This window comes from Cyprinus carpio, chromosome A14 (genome assembly GCF_018340385.1).
Source record: "Cyprinus carpio isolate SPL01 chromosome A14, ASM1834038v1, whole genome shotgun sequence".
Classification (NCBI taxonomy): Eukaryota; Metazoa; Chordata; class Actinopteri; order Cypriniformes; family Cyprinidae; genus Cyprinus; species Cyprinus carpio.
In genome coordinates this window covers 11019591-11042538 of record NC_056585.1, presented here as the reverse complement: position 1 = coordinate 11042538, position 22948 = coordinate 11019591, and the positions used below count along the sequence as shown (strand labels likewise).

At 38.4% G+C, this 22948-nt stretch overlaps 1 pseudogene; it reads right to left on the bottom strand.

Moving 5' to 3' along the window:
• Positions 1-13499: 13499 nt before the first annotated feature.
• LOC122147418 lies at positions 13500-22029 on the bottom strand (annotated as a pseudogene).
• Positions 22030-22948: the final 919 nt, after the last annotated feature.

Below are 22948 nucleotides of genomic sequence, written 5' to 3'. Positions count from 1 at the left end.
CTAGCCTTAAGTAAAACAAAAGAAAAAAATATTACTGAAAAATGAAACCAATTGAGTGGTTGAGATTTTTAAACTCCAGGCGTGGAGATCACAACAGGAAGGTAAAATATGTTCCAGTGACACTGAAAAGAAGGCAAAGAAAGATTGAACAGGATACAGGGAAGTGTCGTGTAGCCTGCAGTGGTCAATTCCCCACGGTACGGCTTCCTTTGTCAAATACCCTCGCTACTGTCTAACAAACACACACACACACCCCCACCCCCAAACACACACACACACACACACACAGTGCCTGAGGGTTTATGTCCACCATCTTATCACCATGCAGTGGCAGCTCTCTCTCTCTGGACTCTGGGTGAATTCCCTGTGCTGTCAGGGCACTGTCACATCAGCAGAGCTAACAGAATATAAGAGAGAGAGGGAGTAATTTCCAGAGTGAGACAGACAGAGGGAAAGGTGGACAGAAAGAGAGAGAGAGGGAAAAATACTGTTTGTGTACTGTATAGATTCTCAGCCATAGGCTACGACTCAGCTAACCTTCATCCACCCCTCACAACCTGAGCTCTATACTTCAGCTTCTGCTTCAGAGTTGCACAGCTGCATAAAACATCCTCAGTTAGAATTTGGCCCTCAAGCAAGATGCAGACTTCACCTGCATCAACTCATGCAAGCTTAAATTCGTTGGTTTATCAATTTCAAGCTGAGGAAAAGATTCTTAATATGATATGGTATAGCATAGACAGGTAGCTTTATCTGCGTATAATCACTTGAATGATGAATATTACGCCGTGTTTTATTGCATTACTCCCTGAAGATATACTTTCATAAATGGTGTTTGCTAAGTCAGCTGCTCATGTTTGAAGAACATAACCATAAGTATTCTAAAGGTGCGCTCCATTCGACTGTAAGTGGACTGCGAAGTGGACTTCATAGGGTATTCAGCCATCTTAAGTGAGATTCCAATAGAAAGGGAGCAAACATGTTCAGTTCGAAAAGTACTGAGGACTGCATAGGGAATAAGGGAACATGGATACATCACTTCACAGGAAGTGGAGAGGGAAAATCATTGTGTCGTTGTGCATTGTTTTTCAAAGGCTCAGCAATAGAAGGGTTCACGTATGCATTTGATATTCATACATTTTGTTATTATTATACAAACTAGAGTATTTATGAATGGTAATGGCAATGAATGTTACCTTTGCATATTGATTTGTAGGTAAAACTAATTAAAACCGGCGAAAAGCACCTGAGGCTCTGTCATTTTTTACTTTATTTACCTCAGGAGTGTTTACTATCAGGCTGCATGTGGGAAAGCAAGCATGAGATGAGAACACTACAATCTGTTAATAGTTAATTATACCTGCAATAGTCATACAAGTATAAGAAACATATACATTTTGACTTTATTTGATACAAAACGGATGACATTCCAGGGCGTTCCAAATGAGTGATTATTGTCAGCAAAGTCCACTTCAGCAGATATCCCGTGCTTAGGGAGTAGAGTGCAGTGAACATTAGGGACCCTGTTAATTGGAACACACCTTAACTGTAAGTTGTCCTTTGTGGTGTTAGTTGACCGCATAGCAACAACTTAGCAACCAGCCAGATCATCAAACCTAACAGTCACCAGTAAGAAACCACCTAGCACCATAAAACCCTAGCAATCACATAGCAATACATGACTCATAACACCTGAGAAACTGCATAGCAAAAGTACTGCCGACAATCACTTATAACATTGCATAGCAACAACCTGGCAACCAGACAAAATTTGAGGACTATCACAAACATTGGGAGGTTTTCTTGTTTTTCATTTGGGCTAGTAAAGCTAGCACTTAGAACACCTTAGCATTCACATACCTGGCAACCAGCCAGAACATCAGAATAGGGGAATATAATCGACACATGGGGGTGGGATTTTTCACGAGTGCTAATGAAGAACCACCTAACAATCAGATAGCAATACCTTAAACTTACTCATAAACACTTTGCAACTGCAAAGCAACATGCTAACAACCACTCATAACACCTCAGCAACTGCATAGAAACAAACAACCTGGCAACCAGCTAGAATTTGAGGACTATTATTAAAACTTAGACATAGACCCACATAGTAACGACCCTAGCAACCACATAGCAATTTGGTAACAATCTTTCAGAACACCTAAGCAACTGCAAAATAACACGTTAGCAACCACTCAAAACATTTCCTAGGAATATTATAGAGACTCATTGGAAGCCATATAATAATGCCCTAGAAACCACATAGTAACATGTTAAAATCATTCAGAACACCTTTGCAACCATATAGTAAAGAGCTGACAATCAATCAGAATACAGACTACAGCAGAATTAATATTACAGGCAACTAATCTGTCCATCCAGTAAACATTAAGTGTAATTTCATATCAACTCTAAGTAATTATATTTTCATGGCCACAGAAAATAACTTTCTTACAGTAGGCTACTAGTGCATTTGGAGCCTGTAACAAGATCGGATTGTTAAAGGGACATTATCCACAAGTAGTGGCAGAATCAGAAACAAATGTAATTTGTGCAAAAAAATTTAATAAACAACAGACTAACACAAAACTAGTCTAACAAACATTCATACACAGACTCACACATACATACAACGGGGCGTTAAAGTGGTTGAATGAAACTGTTAGGTTTTCAATCCTGGTCCTGGAGACCCACCGCTCTGCACAATTTGTATATCTCCCTTATTTATCACACCTGATTCAGATCACCAGCTCATTAGGTGAGAGCTCCATGAACTCAGATTAATGTATACCTACAAAATGTGCAGAGCAGTGGCTCCCCAGGACCAGGATTGAGAAACCATCTGCATAGTAGTGCCCTGCTGGCAACAGAACACCAGAATAGGGTGAATATCACAGAGACACATAGGAGACTACCTGGCAATGCCCTAGCAACCACACAGCAACATGCTAAATTATTTAGAAAACCTTAGCAGCCACATAGCAAAGTTCTGACAACTACTCTAAACAACTAAGCAACTGCATAGCAGCGCCTTAGCAACCAACAAGTATCTGGGGACAATCACTGAGACTTTGAGGATTGCTTTTTTCCCCCACTTGGGCTATTAGGGAAACCACCTATCAACACCCTAGCATCCACATATCAGATTGCAAGAAAAGACTTAGACCTTAGCAACTGCACAGTACTGCTATGAATAGGTGGAATATCATTAAGCAGGGATAAGCAACGTCAGTCCTGGAGTGCTGCTGCCCGGCAAAGTTTAGCTCCAGCCCTAATCAAACACACCTGAACAAGCTAATCAATGTCTTCAGGATTACTAAGGCTGCTGACAGGTGAGTGTTTTTTTTTTTAGGATTGGAGCTTAACTCTGCAAGACATTGGCACTCTAGGACCGACGTTGCCTATCCCTGCCATAAAGACTCAGTGGAAACCACACAGCAATATGTTAAAAATCATTCAGAACACCTTAGCAACTGCATAGCAGACCCCTGATAAGCCCCCAGAACACCAAAATAGAGGCAATATCATAAAGACACAAAAGAAACTACATAGCAACACCCTAGCAACCACATTGAAACATACTAAAAACCAACCCTAGTACTGTGGTAGAATTTTGAACAGGAAAGCAGCACTCTGAAATCTAGTTTAAAGGAGAAAGCTGTTTCTCACTGGCACAGACAGCAGAGAGGCATGTAGAGATCACACTGATGGGTTGTAGCAAATAAATGTTAAAGACAGATAGACAGAGAGAAGCATGATGGCCCACGAGTGGAAAAGCAAGACACTGAAAGCGAGAAACTGGCAGTGAGGAAGGGAAGAGCGAGAGAGTGAATGAGAGAGTGAGAGAGAGAGAACAGGCGGCTGTAATTGGCAGTCATTCTTTGTTGGAGAAGGCCGCTGGCTTTAATAGGCTCTGTTGGTGACTCGAGCAGTGAGGTGAAAACTGTGTACACACACACACACACACACACACACACACACACACACAAGCACCCATCCCCCAGATCTGGGAAGTGCCTCACCACCCCTCTCACCTCCCATTGCCCTGTACCAAACTATCAGAGCGAGAGAGAAAAAACGCTAATGTCGTATTACAACATCAGCAAATATAACCTCACAATCCTTCACTGAGGAAAAAGACATTCTGAGTTCATGTTAATGGTAATGTTAAACAGGTTTCACTCCAGTTTCGACATACCTGTATATGCAGCGGCCAAGCAGTGCAAGACTAATGTAGATTTGTGTGTGTGTGTGTGTGTGTGTGTGTGTGTGTGTGTGTGTATGCATGTTTGGCAGTATTAGGGTGTAATTGTTGAATGGGCCATAATTCCCGTTGGTAAATGCTGTTTATTGATTGGTTAAGAGGAGATTGTCGGATAGCTGCCGTGTCCAGTTAGGAGCGAGATGGACCTCTCACAGCTCGTGAGGCTAAAAAACATGACATCATCATGTGCAAAGGATCCACAAGATGTGTGATTTCAACACTGAGCACATCTGAGTTTATTTAACCACTTCACCAATAACTGTAGTATGGAATAGTTCATCCAGACATGTCACTATTTACTTGTCCTCATATCATTCCAAACCTCTATGACTTACTTTCTTCTGTAGAATGCAAAAAGGAGATATTTAGAATGATATTTAGACTTTTTTTTTTACTTCAAGTTAAAAAATACATTGAGACAATGTTTATAGTAACCATGGCAAAATTAACAACAACAACAAAAAACTCTCTAATTCACACTAAGAACGATAACAATAGATTTAATAATAATTTTGATTCTGTGTGAAGGTGAACAGAGGAACGATATGAATGGAATCACTTTCAGAATTTTAATATTTCCAGCTAACGAATGATAAAAACATTGACAGACAATAAGATCTAGCCATCCATCTAGATTTAAAGAGCTTGAGCATTTAAAGCAACAGACAGCATAACTGCAGTGTATGCTTAAAATAACAGAAATAAAGAAAAAAGAATATTAAATTGGAATGACTTGGGGGTGAATAATGTTGTCATTTTGAGTGAACGATCCCTTAAATGCCTCATTATGAAACCAAAGCCATATGTTTAAGACCGATGATGAGAGCTGTTTACAGTACACACTGAGGCTACATTTACACGACAATTATGTAGTCAAAAACGGGAAAGTTTTTCCCTTGCGTTTTTAAACATTTTACTATACACGACAACATTTTCACATTCCGCAATAACAACCAAAAAAGCTGTATTACTTATGCTAGGCCAGTAGTTGGCGCTGTTACCTTGTTAGTAAACAGTACCCGTAGGTAAGTGACGATTATGTTGTATATAATGCGTCTTCGCTGTTGGTTGTAATATCGGTTAAGTAAATCCACACTTTGATGAAGAAGCGTTAGCAAACTCTTGAGCAGCAACAACCATACCATATAATGCTAATGTTGTGTTTGTTTGTTTGAGATTGAATTTTTTGTATTGTTTGTTGGCTTTTAAACGGTAGATCAGCGAGGGTCAGACTATTATTATATTATTATTATTTCGAAGATTCCCATATTGGCTGTTTACACAGAAACGGTAACAGTGGCGTTTTCAAAAACCTGCACTTTGAAACCTGTTTTCAAAAATATGCGTTTCAGTCCCCAAAACGCAGATGTTGTGTAAAAAAAAAAAGGTTTCCCATTTTTGGCTAAAAACGTTGTTGTGTAAACGGCCCATGAGACCAAAGGTCATGAGGCAATACAACTAGTAGCTCCTATTATAATCAAGGGCAGTTCTAGACTGTAGTAACTGGGTAGACCATAGTAAATTTCATCTTAACCTACTTATAGTATTATTCATTCAGTCATTTTTTCACCATGTCATGTATCACTGCAGTCTCTAGAAGTAACATAACAATTTCAACTAAAAAGAATGTTTCATCATGTTTTATTTATTTGACAAATAATTTTGTATTGTAGTGTCAGGGGAATCATGCACTTATTTTTGAGGGGGCACTGGTGGGGGTAAGGGTAAGGGATGGGGTCTCTCATTCTTGTCATGTGACACACAGCAGCCACAATACCATTGTATAACTGATATAGGCTTTTGTCCCTATACTGAAAAAAAAAAAAAAACGAAACAATAAAACCATCACAGAAAATTTTAATGGTTTCTACTACAAATACCATTACAAAGGTTACAAATCATCAACTTTGAACCATTAAAACCATTAAAAATGTTTTTCTGTAGTGTGTTTTGGGACATATTCCATTAGCATTTATTGGTTTTAACAAGCCACCAATAGAAGGCAACCGATTACCAGTATGTTTTTCTGTAGTGTTCATTACATTTTCCAGTAAAACCAATACAAGTCACATTATAAACAGTAAAACCATTACAAATTTTGTAATTGTGTCTATTGTATGTTTTTTTTTTTCTGCAGGGATTCATTTTATTTTTATTTTTTTTATTTGAAATGCCTCAAATATATCATGAAATATCTCGATTCTCAAATATGTGTAAGTAAAATGCATTTTGCACCTTTATAGATTATGTTAGTTGATAATGGGCAAAGAAGCCTAATAGTGTAATCTAACTTTGCATAAAAATCCATCTTTTTACTTAAATACCAGATATGGGTATCATACCATAAAATATTTTTAATACGACTGACTTTGTATTTAATGTGAATTTAATAAAAACATTGTAAGTTACTAATTAGACTATAACACTTTAATTGTACAAAATGAGAGTAAAGAACGTTTACATTATCAGAGAACATTTTTCACTTCAGTTCAGCGAGTTCAAGCACTCTCAGAAACTCCCATAATAATCTCTAAAGCTGTTTACAGTTTGAAATTAATATCTTACTTACATTCGTACATCTTCACTTTGTTGTTTCTGATGAGAGAATTAGCCAGAAAATTCAGTTAGCCAGCGCGCGTGTGTTTCATCGGTGACTCATCTGAACGCCTCTGATTGGCCCTTGCCTTCATAAGCTCAACAGAATCGCGTGTGATTGGTTTTAACGCGCAGCGCTTTAAAAACGTGTGTCTCTGGCTCTGTGCCAGCCAGTGAATGCAGATTTGAATTTAGCAGCTGGTGATGTACCATAGTATACTACATTTATATATATATTTAATTTTTACATTTTACATTACATTTTACAAGTTTAAATTTCACCCAAATTTGTTTGGTGTGATTCCAAATTTAGGGGGGGCAAGCTTCTTGACAGGGGGGCACTGGCAAGGTAAGGTAATTTGCAGAGTAACAGTTGATAGTTGAATAAAAAAAAAAAAAAAAAAAACCATCTCTGGACAAATGCCCACTAGGCCAGAAAGGAATAAAATAGTATACTATGTTGACATTTTGTGTGTGATTTAATATTTAGTTTGTGCAAACATGTAAGTTGTTCTCTTGTGTATTGCACATTTGACAAAGGAGTGAAAATATATAGAGAAAAGGTCGCAGGAGATTCAGCTCAGCGTCAGCTGTGTGGCTTGTGAGTTTGCAGTGCGGAAGGGGCGGGGGGTGAATTAGATGGCTTCCTTTCCAAAAGAGACCTGACCGTGGCCAGCAGCGTTTTCCTGCCACCGTACGCAATTAAAGCCAGACACTGCCTGGACAAAGGGGGGGGTTGAGGGGGACCGGCAATTTCGAAGAGAGGAAAAAGAAATCTTTCTTTCAGTCTGTGGTGTTAGTCCTCTCCCGAGCCTCCATTCTGGTAGATTGGCCTGTGAAAACACTGTCACCATGTGAGTTTTCACTTCAAAAAGATCTGTATTTTTGCAGATAGAGACAAAATTACACGTCTGTTTGAAAAGGCACAGTTTTTCAAGTGTGTGCTTAAAATAAACACCAATGACAGTGTCAGTGTGTTTCTATTTCTCTGAATTAGTGGTTGATTCTTCAAATTCATAAAATGGCTCTAAAGTCTGAATGGACGAGACACTGTAAATAGGCAAAATTATGTTGCGTTCACGTCACTGTTGGAATTACCGTAATTATGGGAAAATTTATAACTTAGAGGGCAAATTCCAAATGGCTTTTTTGCACACTTCAAGGCACTTCGGGAAGGGGATGCCATTTGTAGGGACATTCCAAACGAAAGTGAGAAACTGAATTCCTTCACAAAGGGCCCTTTCCAGAAAGTCCGTTAACGAAGGGAACATGTGATGGTCATGATGGTGATGATTTCCGTTTATGATAATGCGATCTTCAGTTAGGAGCTCTTGCTATGCATTTTAAAGCAAAGTTGGGGTTGACTTCACATACAAATGTAAGTAGAATAGACTGATTAAATTTGTCTTTATTTTGATGTAATACAAAATATTTTTTGTCAGTGATACAAATATGATTTAAGATGGTAGTGTAAGCAAGTTTAAGCAAGTTAAAAAGTTTAATAGTAAATAAGACACAGTGAGACAATATTTAAATAATATAATGATGATAATAAAGAAGAAATATTTATTTGCAACAACTGATGGAGTGATGAATGCTGCACGCATTTGCAGCGTTGTCAAGGTAACGTTTGGTCAGTCATTCCCTTCCCAAGGGAGTTCCAAACGCTTTTACGAGACAGTAATCCTCTACACCCTTCAAAGAACACACTTCAAGGGATGCTCACTTCCGTTTGGAATTCGCCCAGAGATTTTTCTGAGGGCTGTTTATGTCCTTAGACTCAAAATTATTTGTTACCATGGCAACTAATACCAACATGGATCCATGTGCAACTTTGTTGTTGTTTACACTATGTAAGTAATCACTAAATTAAACTGAACTTTAAGCTATTGCATTTAACAATGAAAGTAGACCAAGACATGCAGAATACAATAGCATATCAAATAGAAAAGTGTACCTAATTACCTTTAACCTTTTGAGGTTTTTCTGCCATTTTTGTTGTTTTACCATGACATCAATCAATTGATCTTTTAGGTATTTGATAAAGAAGATGCACTGCCTGTACTATTGAGATGATAATTAGGAAATTATTATCAATTAGATGCTAATAAAATGAAAACTAGGCTGCATTTTACTCACCCCCCAAGGCATCCTAGGTGTATATGACTTTAATCTGTCAGATGAATCCAGTCCGAGTTGTATCAAAAATTGTCTTTGATCTTTCAAGCTCTATCATTGCATTTAGTGGGTTTTTGCATTCCTTCAGTCCAAAAGAAGTCAAATAAAAAGCACCCTTCCATAAAAAAAGTGTCTCACGTGGCTCTGGGTGGTGAACAAAGGCCTCCTGTAGCGAATCGATACGTTTTTGTAAGAAAAATATAAACTTTCAAAACGTAATAATCACTAGAATATAAGCTTGCGATCACTGTTGTAAATGGAAGCAGTTCTGGGGGATTAACATATGAGGTCAGCTCTGCGCATGCGCCACTCAGAAGTGACGCACGCAGAAACACAACGGAGAGATCAAAACAAAACAATGGTCACTAATTAGAAGTACAAAATGAGGATTTGTAAAGAAGTATGTCGGAGGATTTCGGTATAAGCCAAGAGGAGACTGGTTTTCCTTTCAAAAGTAAGGAAACTTTGCTTTCTTTTGATCCTGTAAACAAACCGTTGTTTTCACGAAACTCACCGGCGCAAAGCTGACCTCATACGTCATTCCCCCGGAACTGCTTCTGTGTACAACTGCTGGTGCAAGCTAGATTAAAGTGATTTTTACATTTTGGATATGGATGTTTTTCTAACAAAAATGCATCGATTCCCTACAGGAGGCTTTGTTCACCCCCCGGAGGCTTTTTATTTAAAAATATTTTGGACTGAAGCAATGCAACACTCGCTGACGGTAGTGATAGAACTTTAAAAATCAAAGACAATTTTTTATATAACTGACTGCATTTGTCTAAAAGATGAAAGTCATATACACCTGAGATGCCTCTGGGGTGAGTAAAACGCAGACTAATTACCATTTTTGGGTGAACTAACCCTTTAATGTACAGCAATTGGTTGACTAGAAACCCTAGTTAAGCTAAATTGATTGTTATGAGTACCAATATGTCAAGCTAGTTCCCAGTATACTTTGCTTCAGACTCCTGGAGTAAATGTTGAAATTAAGTGTTATTTTATGTTTTTCCACAAGATTAATAAAGGGGGAGATATGTTAGTGTGTAATGTTCTGTTATGTTTATGGTTTCTGTTATATCTGCATTTTTAGGAGGTTACAATTGTGCAAAGGAGTAGAGCCTGTGATTAGGATACTGTAGGTCTGTAAACGTTAAGACATACTGCTATATTTAAAAAGCATTACCTACAGTTGTTGATGCTGAGATAGTTTTTGTGTTGGTTATGTTAGCACATGCATATGTGCATTATTGTTAACTGGACCACTGAAGCACTTAACTTACTGGAGTAACACTTACTTGGTCTTTTTAAGGCAGTCACTTTGCATGGTTTTAACAAGTAGCCTGAGTTGGATTGCTGTTCAAGTAAATACAACTGAGAAATTTCAAGTTGCAGTAAATGTTACATTAGTTAGCTCAACTTAAATAAATGAGTTATTTGGTATACACATCTAACATGTTTAGCTTAAAATGAATTAGTTGTTGCAAGTAAAATGTGTTTTTTTAATAAGTTGTAAGGCAATCGGTTTGCATGCTTTTTAGTAAGGTTAACTAATTAGTTTTTACAATGTAGCTACATATTAGCATTGCATTACTTGAACATCGGTATTTTTATCATAAAGAAGACTAGGCAACCATAACCAAAGTAAATGTTCAGCTGCTATATGGTTCATTCATTTGTGGAGAAAAGGAGCACATTGTAAACGTTCTTAATGTCCAAATATGTTATTTTTTCTTTCGAATTGAATTCCATTAATGTCCAGATGTATAACAATTAAAAAATAATAAATTGAAGAATTCTTTAAATACACTACACTTTCATTTTAAAAAAGAGGCTTAGAGTAAATTACAATTTAAGTACATTAAAAGTTTCAAATGGAATGAACATTTCAAAGAAAAATAAAATGTTACTTAACAAAATAATAATAATAATAATAATAAAATATTGTAGAAATTGCCCGCTCTTCCCCACTGTGGTTTAAAGACCGTCCACAGTAACTTTACCACGATTATTTTGTGACTAAAATAAAGAGGACAGAGCAATATAAGGGAGTAGGAGGAGGAGGATAGAAGATATGAGAACCGGACACGTTGTGCTTTTCCGCCGTCTCCCAGCGGGAGTGTAATATCGTGGCTCCTGCGCGCTGACACGCACCTGGAAGTGCCGCTATGCTGCTCGCAGCACTGCACCAATTATAGCGCAACATCTCGCTCTGCCGTTACCATAGTAGCGCCGTGCTCCTGTTCCCCTGGAACGAATGAACCGTGGGGGGAGCGAATATCTTATCAACCATCGCCCTGGTTACCGCGCTCTCTATCTATGCGCGCCCCGCCGCTTGAGTGAGAGGCCAGAGCAGGAGCCCTAGCTGCAAATGTGTGTGTGTGTGTGTGTGTGTGTGTGTGTGTGTGTGTGTGTGTGTGTGTGTGTTTGGACAGAGATTGTGTGTGTGTGTGTGTGGGGTCTGGGTGATGTTGATAAGACCGAAGGAGCCTTTGCAGCGTCCCTTAGCCACTCTGTGATTGTGGGCCATCATTTCATAAGGGCACACGCACCCTAAATTGCATGCTAACGAATCTGATTTGCTCGGATATACAGATTCGACGTCGCATGTGGGGCAGGGCGGTGTTCAAATCGTTTCTGATGGCCGTGCACCTGGAGGAGAACAAAACACGCTCGCCAAAACCCACCACCCCCCACCCCCGCAACCCCCACACCCTGCGTTTGCTGTCTCCACATGCGGCCCTCCGGCTCGCTCTCATCGGATTGATGGCCACGAGGAGTGAGACAGACTGACGCGGCCTGCAGAGAGAGAGAGAGAAAAAAAAGCTTTCACACTCTCATTCACTCCTACACTACGGACAAAAATATCACGCTCAGTTCACTGGTTTAACCCACCCACAACACACACACACACACACACACACACACACACTCACACACTGTACTCACTCACTCACTCACTCACTCACTCACTCACTCTTGCGCATGGTTCAGTCAGAGGAAAATTATGAGTGATCATTGATTTCACCTCACATGACTTATTCTGGCCGTGACTTTCTTTGTGAATACAAAACAAAAAAAATTCAAACAAAATATCAATAAGCATGTTTTAAAGAGCTTAACATCATACATGTAATAATCGTTCATTTAAAGTGGTTGTCACCATGCAAATGCTATAGAATATGACATATTTCAACAGCGACTATAGAACTGTTTGGTTTGCACCTTGGTTTATTAAATTGAGGACTGCCAAGACCTCAGAATGGTTGGCTTTGGACACAAATACATGCATTCATTTACGCAGACCGATAAATTTGGCCCCATACGGCACGGAAATGGTGTGCTGTTGGATTTTGACTTGAAATAATTTTGGTACTGTGCATTTCACTCAATCTAGATCAGTATTAAACTGGGGCGAACCTGTTCAGTAGGATTTCAGCATGAAGAAGAAGAAAAAAAGACAATAACAGCAAAAAAAAAAAAAAAAAAGAAAAAGAAATCAAAATAAAGTCTATCCAACATGGTTAAGCCCCTTTCACATGATTAGCGTCAAGGATTCGATCCATGTCTTAAGCGTCTTATGCTTTGACGCTTACATGAAAAGATACCATTACAGAAGGGTGATTTTATACCATCGCTGGGAAGAAAGAAACCAGAGAACCATTCACAAAGAAAATGAAAGGGCTCATGTGTGTAAGCTTAAAACAGAAAGAAAATCACTTGTCGAACAAGAGTTCTTGAAACTTTTCTCATAATGCTTTAGATAGAAGTTGTGTCATACAACTCAATGTGTCACAATAGTGTATTGTCTGGTGATCCTTTGTCTATTAATTATGTGATATAGATATAGAACATTTTGCTGCCACTTCACACTAGAGTTCAATGGTGTTTAACCATGTGAAAAGGACTCTTAAAGGAGTACTGGAACTCAGGGGTCTTGGGGTAAATCAGCAATAAAATATCCTAATCAAAGAAATATTATCATAAAACATCAATAATTTCCTGAATTTTGGAGTCCCAGATCTGCTAAGGACCTTGTCTTCCATCTGACCAATCCCACAAGGCTACAAGAAAAAGGAGGTGAGTCCTACACATAACTGGTACACAAATACACAGCATCTGGTCTACATAGTGTAGTTCCCATCAGCTTCACCTTCCCTCCAATCCCAGCAGACCTACAGCATTTAAAAACAAACAACCAGAACGACAAACCCAAAAGGACCTTTCAAGCATGTTTGAAGTAAGGGATGCTACATTGGAGCGTTTTTCACGGTCGTCTTTGTATCAGATATTGAGCATCTTGAAAACTGAATGACAAATCAAAAAACAAACAAATAAACAAACAAAACTTGACATAAAAAGGCAATCGTAACATTGAGGCAGTCAGTAAGAACCACTGTGCTAAATTACAATAGTGCTCCCTTAATTATCACAAGCTTTCAAACAGAGCCTTGGGAATTACATTCTCTAAACAAAATTACGGCATTTCTCCACACATGGACAAACAAAACCACTAAACACACAAATAAAAATGATTGTCCGTTTTCCATTTGGCGGCAAATAGTTCCAAAGTATCCAATAAAGGGCAAGATTCCGAAGTAGAACTCAGATGGTTCCGAAATGGAACACAGGAAAAAAGAAAAACGGAATGACATTCCGCCATTCACTGTTTATTTTTGGTTCAGGACATGTTCATTCTCAAATAGTGCTTTCATTCTGCTCTTCGTTTGTTTTATTTGTTTGTTTGCACCTAGTGTTTACAAGCCCCACAGCTTTCTGAGTGGGAGTGACGTCACCGTCCATCGGGAGTCCGTTTTAATGGGATGGAGTCATGGGGGGAGGGTCCAGCTGCCCTACGGAAACCATCGGAAAGGAGCTCCGGTTGGCAGCATCACCTTCTTGGAAAGACAGGAAAGACAGAAGAATGAAACAAGGAAAGAAAAAAACATGAGTCATTGATAATTCAACATAAACACCAACAGTGGAGCAACAAGGAAATGGGAAATGTCTCATTAAACTGGACTCTTGACCCTCATCTCCAGAACTTTTCCTTTTCTGTTTCAAATCCCTCTCTTTCTGTGGAGCCAGACTTGCTAAGACTGTAAAGGGCTGAAATACCGCAGTGGTGCAAATGGCAGATTTTTTCCCAGCCTGCTTTGGGACTGGGCAGGGGTAGTCTTTGGCTGTGGGACTTTGGGAGAGTGGAGACAACGGCAGCGTTTCCTGGGAAGACGTCCAGAACGAAAGAACGAAGGACCGAGGGGGAGAAAAAGAGGGAGGGGAGTGTTCCCTTCATCATGAAGTAACATGCACAGGCAATGATTTCACCTTACATGACCTAGTCCCTCTCTCTGTTTCCCAAACACACTCTCCCACAGTCCCGCTCTCTCATTACTCTCTGACAGGGCTTTGGCGTTTGTACGCGCGCACACATGCATCCAGACCCCCTTTTCCCTCATCGACCCCATAGACAAGCCAACACAGATGGGCTGTCAGCCCATGCACATGGCCAATCAGACAGAGCATGAGTGCATGGACAGACACGCACACACACACCAGATTAATTTCGAAGGTTATTTTTTAACCATCATCTCCTCTGTCTCTAAATCATACACAAACACATAAACACATACAAATACACAAGAATGATGGTAAGAATAGAGGATCAAGGGCACCACAAACATTACACACACACAAATATTGCTGTTTTTTTATGGTAGAAACTGAGTTGATTCAATAAAGCAGACCTGATTCCTGTTTTATTTCCTCTTTTTGACACACTATCTAAATGATTATTATACTAAATGAATAAAACATAAATAACTATTCTGAATATTTTTAATAATAATAATAATAATAACAGTTAAATAATTAAAAATAATTGTTTTTTGTTGCTGTTTTTTGCAGTTATATTTATTGTTTCAGATTTTTGACAATATTAATTAATGACCATTATAATACACAAAAAAACTAATAGGCATTGAGAATTATTATTAACAATAATCTTTTAATGCAATTTTTTTTTTTTTTTGACAAAAACTTAATGATTGTGATGTATTTTGAATATGTTTAATAATAAAGTAAAGTATTTATTATTATATGCCATTTTCTATTTTATATATATATATATATATATATAAAATAGACCTAACCAGTTTTAAAAACATGGTCGAAACATATGTGAGTGTATCTGTAATAAACATACAGTAGACAAAATGTGAGTGGTGTTTGTTTGTGCAGAAGTCATAGCCATAATGCTAAGGTGTTATGGGTTGTTGTTAGGATGTTGCTATGTAGCACTAAGGACTTGCTAGTATGTTTTTCAGTGTTTTTCACTCTTCACAACAACTCTTGATTTGAGATAACAGTTATGACTGTAGCACAAACAGTGTGAGCAATTGTAATAGTGATATTTGCTTTAGAGAAACACCACAAAATAAATGTCCAACGAGTATATGTAGTAAAACGAGTATATGTAGTAAAGGAAAGCAGGTACAGATAGATATATGTTGATATATTGTGTGTCGACCTGTATTTGGCTCTCTCACACATACACAGACACTGACACACATGCTGTACCTAAAATACTTTCAGCCGCCTGGCTGTGAGACTGAGATTCCTCTACAAGAGGAAGGGGTGGTGGCGCCTGGAGGGCCCTGCCCACTCAATCTCCTTCTGCTTCCAGCTATAATCAGGGACTTTCCGAGATACCGCCCGCCACACGGATGCAGTGAGATGTGTCATCATGCAGTACACACAACATCAACAAAAGTTGCAAGGTAAGATCAATGGCCAGAAATCGAATGGGATTTGCACAAAACACACACACCTAACCTGGCTCTAAACACATGAAAGGTCCTACATATGAAAACACATCTATCCATCCCAAACAAACACACACACACATCAAGAAGTCAATAGACCCCCACACCACTGACTGTGACCTGTCAATAATGGCCTCTTTAAACTCCATGAGTCCTTTATGCCTTTTTCAACCACCTGACCAAACCTTCTGTCAATAAAGCACACAGTACACACACAGAGAGAGAGATGCAAAACTCACCATAAATATATGCCTAAAACATTTTAAAAACACACTTTATTCAAAACGCCATACACACACACAACAAGAAGAACCACTATTAAGACAAAGCAAACCCTGGTAATACACAAATACATGTCACCAGCGAAAAATGTCACCAGCGACAGAACACATGTAAGACATTTCCTTGTTAATCTTGTAAATGTTGGACTGGTGCAACTTATAATAAACATTTGTTTTCTCCAAAATATACATTTTTAGAACATAAAAAAAGATTCAATGTCATTGTTTAATGTCATCTTAGCAGTAGTGATGTTTATATGTGTTATTAGGGCAACTACATTTACATTTATGAACTAGGCTGGTGCTTTTTTCCAAAGTGATTTACAGTGCATTCAAGCCACGCATTATATCAGTTCATGCATTCCCTGGGAATCAAACCCATGGCCTTGTCATTGCTATCGCTATGCTTTATTATTAGATTTTCAAGAACTGAATACTAGCTAGTGACCAACCAGTACAGGACCTAGCAACACACAGGGACAGTCACTGAGTGTGTGGACAGGATTTTAAGCAATACTCTACGCAAGTATGCAAATGCACCACAAGCACACTTGTCCCAAAGCACTTGCATCTTCTGAAGCATTTTGGCCATGACACATCATTGTAAAAATGTGGCACTCAAATAAAAAGCTACACTATGTAACTTCTGAAACCATGAGCATTTGAAGCATAAGACTACTAACCAGAAGAACATATGTGTGGTCATTATGTGAGTGTTGCTTTGGTTCTGCTCTTCTGCACGGATGAATCTGATGGCTTTAGGCGCACCTCTGTGCCCATGGTTACAAATGATTGCCTTATCCTATTGCCTTATGACTGCCTATATTTTCATATACAGGAAAAAATGTAGATATATAGGCACACAGACCAAAGTAGTAACTGGTTAAGAGAACTGGTTAAGAGACTGGCATTGTTACCAACTAAAATTGGTTTGTGAACCTAGTCAGTGCACAGTAAAAGTGATGTTATAAATATATGTTGATTCATGTTTTATTACAGATATTGTCGTTTTTCTTTTCATCTTACAAACTAATTTTAGTTCGTGATTCAAGCTGTTGTGGCTTCAAGCTACTTCCACTGCATAAAGTAGTAGTCTGAACTTTTTTTTCTTTATTTGCAGATATGATGTAAACAACAAACACAGAAGAATGACAAATGTATGTAGTTTCCTGAGAATCTGTCCCGGTGAGTCTAAAATACAAATTAATATAGGTTTATCACAGTGATTTAAGGCAAGGCAAAACTGTTTTAAGATGTACTCACTAATTATTTAAATTTTATAAATTTATTAATGAACAACAACAAAAATTACAGTGTATGTATAAAAATGCAAGGTTTTTTTTTAATTCCACTTCCCTGATTCCCATGTTTTTGTTTTTTTAAACATTTTAAATTTTTTTTTGATTAACCTCTTAAGTTTTTCATACATAAATATATTTCCAGTTTAACTAACTTTAAACTTCTAAGTGAGGAAATCTTGAAACTGTTGACTGCCATGACAGTTGACCTAAAAGCTGAAACTCTCTACAGATTTATGCTAATGCTCTATAGCGCCCCTTGCGGCAACATATTTGTTTTACATTATAGATTATGAATGCTTCAAAACGTGAAAATGTAGCTACAAGGATTTGAGTTCACATACTTGCATGTATTTTGAGCCTTAGACTTCATAGAGACACATGAACACAAACTGAGCCATCTAAGCTCAGCACATACTGTACCAACACACCTCAATCTTTACCTCAGTGCTGTGATTCTCAAAGAAATCAGGCTGGTCAGTGGTCAATACACACACACAATCACAACCCCTCTCTCACACACACACACACACACACACACACACACACACACACACACACACACACACACACACACACAGACACACACACACACACAGAGTTCATAATGACTTTCACTGGGTCTGTGTTTGCCTCTTCCTGCAATGCTATACACATAAACAGACACACAAATGCAGTTCAGGGCCTCTGGAGGACGAGAAAGAGAGGGGTTCTGGGACACATTGACACCTGGCGCTCCAGATGACAGATGCAAAGGCCAGATGGACCATATGAGTTTGCCACACACACAGAGACACACACATGCGTGTATGCGAACATACATGAAAACAAACTCAAATGCTGTAAAAAACAAACAGTCACACAACATGTATGAAAGGCCCCATGTGCACATTCACAAATTATTTTTATCACCTGTCCACGAGTCAGACATTTAGAACAAGTTTGCAGCATCAAGTAAAAACATGGACACATTTACCATTTTTATTTTTTAAGCACCTTTTTATTTTTGCAGCAAAATCCAGTAATTTCAATGGAAATCCATGCAGATTTTGCAGTGTTGGCCAACAGAAAGCTGCTTGGTTTGAAAGTGACTACTGACATTAGACAACAGAACTTTTTGCCTGCAAAAATAGCTAACATGATTGCACTCTAATGCAACAAAATCAGAACCCATTTAATATTTAGCATACAGATATATGGAACATGATTTTGAGCCAATGAGATTTCTTTTGTGGATTGCGCCATTTAGTGCAATCAACCAAGCTGTTTGGAATAGCATACTAGCACTCTCTTGTTGAAGTAAATAGTATTTATACTATAAACAAAATGTAAATTTACCTACAATACTACATTTACCAGACCTATTACAGTAAGGAGTACTGTATCCCACAGTGCAATGTACTTGACCTTCCATTTCAAGTGTGATGGATGATATTTATATAATTTTTTTTTACATATATTTAATTAAAAAGGCAAAATTACCATTTTATTTCCAGTCATATGCAATGTGATGAGGTCATGTTACAACTTACTACTGTTTGAACCATTTATTGTGGAATAATGTCTACAGTTTTACTTACTATATTTTAAAGACAAGTAGGCAGTTTGTTTTCTACAGTGTTCAGTAAGTAGTATGGTAGTTTTCCATTTCCAAACATACACATGATATGTAATAAACAGAGATACAAGATATGTAATACAGAGAAGCGAGTGGTATGCTAGAATGCTATTTCCCAAGTCAGCTTTTATTTTTGTTGTGTTCAAGTTCTCCTGGGAAATTCTTAATCACAATGTCAGGTGCGTTCAAATCACTTTGGTCCAAGTACTTTTTTTTATACACAAGATTTTTTAAACTCTACATCTACAAAATGAAGAATGCGCACTGGGATTTTTCAGCAAACTGAATCTTAATTGTAAAATAATATAGGATTTTGTATAAGAAACTTATAACAAATAATAATTTCATTAATTTTAACAAATTCATTTAACAAAACCTTATGCTATTGTCTTGGTGTGTGGGTAGCCCCTCCCACAGTGAAATAGCATTGGTCCAAAGTCCACATTCAGTATTTTAGTAAAGACAGAACACTTGATGCTGGAAACTTGTGCGTTGTGGCTGGTTGGAACATGGTGTTATTTCAACATTTTATATTCATCCCATTCATTCAAATTCATTAAATGTGATAGCTGAAACTCTGAATCATCTCATCATAACAGACAGTGAAGGGGAATGTTACCTGTGGAACATCATGATGCCTTAACATTTTCCTTGCAAGAAAAAAATATGCAACCAACTAGACCAATCTTACAATGACACCCAGTATATTGCAAAAGTTAGATCCTAACTAGCTTACATCAGCACAGACCCAGAGCTAATTTTCCCACACCTGAACCTGCCTGTAAACAAGGCAGAAACGTCTCAAGTTACACTGCCTGAGAGATGGGAAACCACATTCAGCTTGCCATTTGTCAGGATGAGTAATGTTCATATACTGACATTTATGAAACACAAGCAGCATTAATTTATCTGTAAACGGCTGTGTAAAATAGGGTTTGTCTTGTGATATGATATTATATTCTAGTTGAATTAATAAAAAAAAATCAGATTAAATTTTTTTATCAATATAGAGATTTTATATCTGTGTGGCAAACAATAGAGATTTAGGAGTCATGTACGGAGTTATTTGATATTATTTATATGTTTTCTGTATGCACAAGCGTGAGATGGGCTTATTTGGTTGCCAGTTAGGGTCATAAAACTTTTTTTTTTTTAAAGTGTCTTTTTCTCACCAAGTCTGCATTTGTTTGAACAAAAACTAAAAAAATAGCAATATTGCAAAATATTATTACAATTTAAAAGAACTGCTTCTACCTTAATATATTTTAAAATGTTATTTATTTCTGCAATGACAAAACTGAATTTTCGGTATCATTACTCCAGTCTTCAGTGTAATATGATCGTTCACGAACCATTCTAATATGCTGTTTTGCTGCTCAAGAAACATTTAATATTATTACTATATTATTATCAATGTTGAAAACAGTTGTGCTGCTTAATATTTTTGTGGAAATAACAAAATTTATTTGAAAGGGAAAATTCTAAGTCTTTACTGTGACTTTTGAACAACTGAATGCATTTGTGCAAAATAAAACTTTGAAAGGGAAAATTCTAAGTCTTTACTGTGATCTTTTGAACAACTGAATGCATTTGTGCAAAATAAAACTAAAAATACTGTATGTGTCAATGGGTCATGATTTTACTACTATGTTTTGTGTTATTCATTTTTTACTTTCCTGAATTAAAATAACACATTAAACTGACAAATCTATTGAAATCCATTATTAACAAAATCCATAGCAAGGTCCATAATTTTCCATTAATCCACTACGTAAATGATTGCAATAAACTGAAAAATTATTCACACAGAAATTTTGTTCTGCTTGTCAAAAACTTTTATTTTTGACTTTTAGCTGCTTTTATCCACAGTGATAGTAGATCGAACAGGAAACAATAAGGAGATGAGGGGAGAGAATCAAGAAATTATGCAAACTTGCAACACCTGCATGAGCATCACAGCTCAACGTGTGGAAGAGTGGCCTATTATGCTGTGGTTCTCATGAAGATGATGCTAGCTTGCATTCAGGCAGAATTCAGTGATAATGTTTATGAATATACTGTGCATTGCTCACCATCTTACCTCCAGCCCGCCAGCAGGTTTCTTTTTGAGCTCCTCGCACTTGCGGAACTTGCAGATCTGATGGCCGGTTTTGCGGTTGCGGCAGCTGCTGCACTGTTCGCAGTTAATCCTGCGCCGGCAAGGTGGACACAGGCCGCATCGCTTCCGCTTTTTCTTCCCATTGGCGCTGATGGCTGAAGAAATCTCGCTCTGCGTCTGCTGGTGTTCCGACGTGCCTGTCACGTGCGAGAGCGCCCCATCAGCGAGGAACACTCCTGCTGGCGTCATTATGAACAGCCCCGGGTGATAAGGAAAACTCCCGCCCACTCCACCAAGCAACGGGAAGTCCATCACACTGCCCAGCGAATCAGAAGCAGAGACCGTCTCCATGTCCCCACCCACACTAACATTGGACGGATCGCTGACAGGAAGAAGCAGCATCCCCGCCCGTCGCAGGAGCTCGGCGGCCTGGGCGAGATGCAGGCCACTCGGAGAGTCCAGAAGGCCAGACATCAACGCAGCCCGGTCCAGTTTGGCGTACCCCGACTTGTGACCTGTGCTGGCTAGCGGTAGAGTGAGCTTTGACACCTGCCGCCACCATTGAGCTCTGGGCGAGTCTGTTAGCATTTGCGACACTGGCCACAGCAGCGGCCGAGCAGGTTGCGATGTACTGCGAGAGAGCTCGTGAACGCTTCAGGCTTTTGCTGAGTGGAGCGCTGATGATGCCACTGCGGTTTCTCCGTTCCACCACTGGGGATGAGTCTTCATCCCCGCAGCAGCTGTCCTGCGCCTCCTCATCCTCTATGGCTCGACTTCCCTCCATGGACCCTCTACTGGCAGACCTGGGCCACGACGTGAGGGGAGGGAGAGGGAGATGAGGGAGCTTAGGATGGACAGGGAATAGAGTTGCAATGTTCCTACAAAGACCGAAGCCAAGACGAGATTGACCGCGTGCACAGCTGGAGAATCAGAACCACTGGAGCAGCGGTCCACACTAGTCGAGCCTCAAAAACATCTCAGGGGGTCCGTTCACTAAGGCTTGAGAATCCTAGAAAGGGAAATAGAACACATGGAGGTTAAAGCCAGCCATGGTTTGATTAAAGGTATGGTAGATGTAGAGATGAATAATTAATTGTTCTTATGTTCACCAAGGCTGCATTTATTTGATCAAACCGAGCAGTGAAAACACTGAAATATTATTACAATTTAGAATAACGGTTTTCTATTTTAACATATTTTAACATTTGATTTATTTCTGTGATGCAAAGCTGAAATTTCAGCTCTCTGTGTCACATGATCCTTCAGAAATTATTCTGATTTGGTGCTAAATTATTATTATTTTTAATGGGTCTTAATATTAGCAACGTTGGAAACAAATTTTCTTGCTTATATTCTGAATTCTAACGGTAATTCTTAATGTTTCTTGAGCAGCAAATCAGCATTTTAGAATGATTTCTGAAGGATCATGTGACACTGAAGACTGGAGTAATGATGCTGAAAATTCAGCTTTGCATCACAGAATGAATTACTTTTTAAAATATACTAAAATAGAAAACATTCTTTTGAATTGTAATAGTATTTCTCAATTTTACTGTTTTACTGTATTTTTGTTCAAATAATTTCAGCTTTGGTGAGAATAGGAGACTTCTTTCAAAAGAATGCAAACATTAGTCCAAACTTTTGATCAGTAGCGTATATCCAAAGAATGAAGAACACATCAGGTCGGCCTCACCCGTCAACCGCAAATTAAATTATGTGATTTGTCTCGGCACAATATCATACTTCATCCTTAACTGCTAAAAACAATTTTAACGAATCAAATTCTTCC